Source organism: Harpegnathos saltator, unplaced genomic scaffold, assembly GCF_003227715.2.
Source record: "Harpegnathos saltator strain DR-91 unplaced genomic scaffold, Hsal_v8.6 scaffold92, whole genome shotgun sequence".
Classification (NCBI taxonomy): Eukaryota; Metazoa; Arthropoda; class Insecta; order Hymenoptera; family Formicidae; genus Harpegnathos; species Harpegnathos saltator.
The window spans coordinates 247,577-254,758 of NW_020230720.1; positions in this window are offsets into that span (position 1 = coordinate 247,577).

Here is a 7,182-nt window from a genome sequence, read left to right on the forward strand (position 1 = left end):
TTTCCCGTAGAATCGAGTAGCGTAATCAGTTTTGTTCTACAGTCATTATTTAGTTATTTGTTTATAACAATTCATTGCAACATTGATTTTTGCAACTTCCTTTTTACGGGAAAAATGACTCTTCATGCTACGGTTCTATTTCCAATTATCAGTTTTTGGCTAACCTTCCTGGTTCAGCCATAATTAATTTTGGCCACTTTTCGGGGCTTTCGGCACACTGTGCGTCGTGGCCGGTGACGACAACGGCGGTGCCGCCGCTAAACAAGCGAGCGCGCGAGCGGGCGCCAATGTGATTCTATACGGACCGCCCGGCACCGGTAAAACGGCAGCGGCACGCGCGATTGCTCGCTCGATCTAGCGTTTGTTACTGCGGAAAATTTACTGTCGGCGTATCGCAGCGAGACCGAGAAGAATATGCGCGCGTTGTATCGAAAGATGCGCGCTCTCGTTCACATCACCGAACGCAATGAGGTGCTGCTGCTGGACGAGGTGGATGGCCTGGTGAAGAATCACAGTAACGCCAGCGTCACGAGCGGCGAGTACAGTCTTCTCACGCGATTTCTCACGATTCTCGAACAGAACGACGGCACGGACAACTACGGAGTGTTTAGCATATTCACGACCAATCGGTTGAGCAATCTGGACGATGCGTTTCGCCGTCGGTGCGCCGCCGTGTTCATGGGCTACGTCAGCACGAGCGAGGCCACGGTGCGTCTGTTCGATGCGTTCCTGCACGATTCGGTGGATTATGCGACGCGCGGAAGTCGAGTCGTCGATCACGATTCGGAGATTCGTCGCGTCTGTCGCTACTGGGTACCGGGCGATTTTGCGAGTTTCAACCGCACGATTATAGCGCCGCTGCGTCTGCAGTTACTTTGAACGCTCGGGCACCACGTACGAGGCGTACGTGGCCGAATGCGTGACATCATCGTCAAACGCGCGCGGCAACGATCGCGAGATTCGAGTCACGCTTTCGTTGTTGTCGTACACCGAGGTGTTGTCACGCGCGACGCAATACGAGCCGATCACGCCGCCGGACAAGTACGCGGAGTACGATCCGCCGTCGCAACAGCGAGCGAAATTGCCCTCGACCGTGATCCGCGACAACGACTGACATTGCGTGCTGGCGGTGCAATGCGTACGTGTAGATACGAATAAACCCATTTGCTAAAGACATTGCGAGTATTTTGTTTTAACCCATTTCTGCATTACGGTGCGAATGTCAACTTGTAACGAAGTGTCAATTACTCCCCCTGCTCCGTACTAGAGAAACAGATTGACCAATAAGCGACGTTTAGCACGCTCCCACTTTTGTACAAAAGGTCTGGTATGGAAGGGGTTAAATGTATATAACGAGGCGTTCCGTCGCGCGGCCGGTACTATTGTACAGTACGTAGTACGGAGCAGTCAGAGGTACAATAGGACAGGGAACGCTACTGCTCCGTACTACGTACAGGAGAACGTTACTACTGTACAATTGTACATTTGTGCGCTCGCGTCTCCAAACGTCGAGTGAACGTCGAACATTTGCACAAATGTACATTTGTGCAATTGCTCATATGCTCATTTGTACAACTGTGCGCTCGCGTCTCGGAGTCGATCGCGATCGAGTCAAGCGTGTTGAATTGCTGACGTCGCATTTATTGCGCAGTTTGCGCTGATGTAGCTTTGATCGTACGAACGATAGCTTTAATCGTACGAACGATGGAATAAAATGAATATAACGAGGCATTTCGTCGCGCGGTGGCGGTGTAATTTGTACGTGTAGATACGAATAAACCCATTTTTTTCTGAAGATATTTTATTTTACATTTTTTCATGTCATATTGTGCGCGACACAACGATACATTTTCATCGGGTGAACTATCGCTGCGAAAAAAAGTTATTATCACTCGACTACGTTCTCCGGTAAATCCCAAAATTCAGTCACTGGATTGAACTATAAACCGGTAGGGCATTCAACCACGCGCGGCTCGATGCCTATGCGACACTGGATGTAGCTTGCTCTCGGGATTCGGTAAATTTGCGTTTTCATCATCGTCCAGCGACGCGCATGGATCCGGTTTGATAGTGGTGGTCGTGGTGATGCCTTTCGTGACAGCCGCGGTCGTCGTCGTTGTGGCCAAAGTGGTTGAAACGATCTTTTGTCGTTCCTCCGTACAACATATCGCATCGTCGGTTGAAACGCACATGTTGACGGTGTTGTCAAACAGTTCCCCGGACGGACACGTCACGAGGTCACACTTTATGTACGACGAGCAAATATAGCTCGTTCGGTGAACACCCTCGTCGGACGTAAATGCTCGCGACGATGTAGCGGATGATGTTTCGACGGTACCCGTCTCAGTGGTGGCCGTGATGCTGTCTTTCGGGCTTGTTGGCTCCTTGCGAACATTGAGACAACCGCGACCGTCAACGGCGCGACGGGCCGGATAGCAGCACGTGTTTTCCACAAAGTCGCACGCACCGAGTTCCCAACTGTACGTTAATTTTTCGTTCAGAGACACACCGCAAGCGCCACGCTGCAGAGTCACGCGTACATTTTGCAACATTGTTTCATCGCCGATGGTCGCGATGACATGAAGGATCCGATGGCTCGTCGGATCGTTTGAGCAGTATCGCTCAAGTAACGTCAATACGCGTCTCATGCCGTCCGCAGTGAGCGACGTGTACTTGAGCGGCGAATACGAGGACAGTAGTCGCGAGCGATCGTCGTTCGCAGCTCGTCCTTCGAACAGTAGCGCAATGTACTCGCTGCAATTTCGTTCGCTTGGTACGCGTGTCCATACCTGCCAGTTGCCGCTCGGTTCGCGCTTCCGAGCATCCTCTATAGCGTGCGACAAATCTCGCGCGATTATGCGTTGCAACAGCTCCTCGATCGTCGGCTCACGGTCGTCCGAAATGTCGTCGGTGGCTGCGGTCATAGCGGTACTGGTTGCCGTGAAAACGTTGCAAATTGTCGAAAGGACGAGGGCCACGGCAAGTATCGCGAACGTGTTCTTATCCATGATGTTGGCTGCGGTGATGAATCGAAAGTCTCGTTCTTTTGTTTCCGAGCGTAGAAGACTACGAGTCGATTGTGCTGCGCGAGTACTGAGCTGAGAGAACTGCGGATCAGAGCGAATTGGTGCTCGACCGTACGATCGGCTCGTTTTTTATACTCGAGCAATGTTTGATTTTCGTTTCTACGAATACACGCGCCTTCTTGACGCGCCATACGCGACAAACATTGTCGAATCATGAAAAATAAAATATTTTTTTTCATTCTGAGAATCCGACAAAACGCGCACAAATATCACGAGGCGTTCGTCTTCATCTGTGTGTATTTGCGCAGATGTCGAACGTGCGGCAGGCATCATCGGACGCCGAATCGTCGGACGATAAAGATGATGCGCAATACGCCACGAGGCGTATTGCGCATCATCGCCAACAATGAGCAAAAAATATCACGCAGAAGCATCAATCGCGGTAGACTGTCTCTGGCCGATCGAGTGACACTGGTGCGCCTGTGGTATCGATGCGGCGGAGACGTGCGTCGCGTCATGTCCATTTGGCGCGGAAACAACGCCAAGCACAACGAGAGCGAGGCGGAATCGACGGCGACCGGGCAAGAGGCACCTTCCGCCGGTGACGGTATTAGCGGACGATCGCTGTGCAGTAGAATGGTATTGGCGACGGTGCGACGTTTCCACGAGTCGGGCAGCGTGCGCAATCGGCCGCACTTCCATTAAGTTAGCCCCCCCCACATCGAAAATAAAATATCTATTACGTGCAAAATTAAGTGCTAATTAGGTGCTACAATCCCGAATTTGGTGCTCGCGCGGTTTGGCAGAAAAAAAATAAAATAATGGGGGGGGCTAGCTTAACGTTAACTTAGCCCCCCAAATAAGAAAACGTACAACCAACACGTAAAATCGAAAACAAATTATGTTAAAATTAGGTGCTAATTAAGTGCTCCAAGAGACAATTTACGGATATTAAAAATATATCGCCGTTCAAAAGTTATAACAAAATAAATATGTCATCTCAACGATGACTGTCCAAGAGTGAACTTATATTATAAAATTAGCTGCTCTCGTGGCTATGGTATCAAATTACACGTCTCTCCACGCACTGTCGAGATACCCAAGTGCCGAATTAAGTGCTTGCCCCGTTTTGCAAAAATTCGCACTTAAACGTCGGCGGGCAATACAGGTCACAAGAGAAAACCTGTCTTAAAAATTATCTCACGATATGGGTCTCAAAACATTCCTTTTTTTATGTATTGTTTAGATATCCGAACGTCGAATTAGGTGCTCGTCCCGTTTTCAAAAATTCGCACTTACACGTCGGCGGGACATGCAGGTGACAAGAGAGAACCTGTCTTAAAAAGTTAGGTGCTCTCACAATACTGGTCTCAAAACACTCGTTTTTTATGAATTGTTTAGATATCCAAACGTCGAATTAGGTGCTCGTCCCGTTCTCAAAAATTCCCACTTAAACGTCGGCGGGACATGCAGATGACAAGAGAGAACCTGTCTTAAAAAATTAAGTGCTCTCACGATATGGGTCTCAAAACGCTCGTCTTTTGATGCCTTGTCGAGATATCTAAATGTTGAATTTGGTGTTCGCGTAGTTTGGCAGAAAAGAAATAAAATAATGGGAGGGGGGACTAGGTTAACGTTAACGCAGCCGCCCCCAAATGAAACAAACCTTTAACCAACACGTAAAACCGAAAACCAATTGTGTCAAAATTAGGTGCTAATTAAGTGCGTCAAGAAACAATTATGAGATATCAAAAATATAACGCCAATCAAAAGTTATAAAAAATATATCATCTCAAGGATGACTATCCACGAGAGAACTTATATTATAAAATTATTATTATTTATTATATTGTCTGTTATGTAATATCTATTTATTTTTAAAATCATTGCTTTTCCATATATGCGTGGCTCATTTTGACACACCATTCCAGTTGCTTATCATTTTTTAAAAAATGTTTCTAAGTTTTTATTTCCTCCGTGGAAGTGGACAAGTTTTGTAAAAAAATGCTTTTCTAATCATAATCGATTGGATTGGGTAATTATTAAAATGATTCAACTTATATATATATATACATTTCATTATAAATCATATGTACTGAAGAAATATTACAAAAAGTAAATATATAAAAATATAAAATATATATTTACATGCATACATATATACATATAGATATATATATATATACATATAGATAGATCACACGCATATGTGTGTGTGTGTATAAATAAAAGAAATATAAAGAAAAATAAAAGAAAGTATATATATATAAATAGAATATAAAATAAGGTGTGGGCAGACTATGTGTTTTTCACTTAATTTGCTTTCCGATTTCTTGCAATCATCGTAGTGTACCCATGTATTATTTTTTCGATGGCATATTGCAACATAATGTCCAATATCTTCCTCACGTGATTGTCTGGTGTGCGTCATAGGTAATTTGTAATTCACGATTCCTACCAAAGAATGCTCTGCTTTCATGAAGGAAAATTTTATATATTTTGGAATATCCTCTAAAGAGACATTCCATGACTCTTCATTATTGCAATAAATCTCAAAGATAAAGTATTCTGCAACAAAGTAAAAGTCAATATTAATACGTTAATTAATAACTAAAATATTTTATTTTAAGTAAGATAATAGCGCATAATTATATAAAATAGATAGTAAAGTACATTTTATAGAAGTTTTGAAGTAATACCTGTATGTGATATTGATGTAGTTACTGGACCATCGCAATTTGTTTGGCAACAACGTTGTGGTAGGATACTAATATCTTGTTCTAATTGCTTAAAATCCTTGTGTATTAAAGTATTAATTTCAATATTGACCAGTGGAAGCACTTTCGATCTTTCTGTACAATCATTGGAACATCTTGATATTTCTTGGAATGTTGGGTATTTCTGAAATAATTTTCTACATAAAAAGCCGACAGTTACTTGGCAATTAATTAAAATACTATTATTAGGTAAATTGTCACCTGTAAATATTTGCATTAAAATTCCAGCACGTAACCTATAACATACTTTACGTACACCATGAGATGCCATATCATGAATCAATTTAAAGAATATGTAATTACTTTCAGTATTAATTAATTTTTTAATATTATTTTTATCAAAATATGCTGCGATGAAAAGCTGCAAAATGCTGTCAAATGCACATGTATTTGTAAAAGAATATTTTCTCTTACCAAGCATAACCGCTTTTATATTTACGTTCCCACCATTTTTAATAATAGGCATCTTACTGATAATTTCTGTTAATAAAAATTCATTTTCAATATTCTTTCTTTGTAAGTATCTGCCCTTGGGTTGCGTCTTCAACGTTGCTAAGCCATGCCAATCTTCTAATTCTCTTGACGCAAGAATATTTTTATCATTTGCTCTGTGGCAATTTTTACAAATTTTTTTCTGTCCGTAACCCTCTTCTCCAAGCGGAACAGAACAAGCATCAAGTGCATGAACATTTTTATGGCATATATTACATGTATGTGCTCCGCTTGGTTGATCTCCATTCTTGCATGCTGGACACAGATCTTCTGTATTCTCATGAATAATCTTTTCTATATTCGTTTCCACATTGTGTTCCATAGGCTTTGATATATTATTGCATCTTCTGTATCTCTTGTATTTGTTTCTATGTCTTGCAAATTAACATTTGTTAATTTCATACGGCCGCTTATAAATTTAATGTTTCATAACGAAATCATCTGCTCGCTTACACATTTCGATTACCTTGAAAAGGGTAAAACGATCACCGGCGAATATTATTCAGAGCTTTTGGACAGATTCGATATGATTTGAAGCAAAAACGACCGCAGTTTGGCGAAGAAAAAAGTACTGTTCCATCAGACAATGCACGGGTGCACACTGTGTAGTCACCATGGCAAAAATCCATAAATTCGGCTATGAAACTGCTACCCGATGCAGGATATTCACCAGATTTAGCCCCTGCGACTATTTCCTGTTTCCAAACCTGAAGAAATGGCTGGGCGGTAAGAGATTTGGGTCGATGAAGAGGTCATCATTGAAACAAACGCCTATTTTGGAGCCTTGAGAAAACCTATTATTTGGAAGATAAAAAAATTGGAAAAAATGGTGGACTAAATGTATCAGGCTAAAAGGAGACTACGTTGAGAAATAAAACGTTATTTGG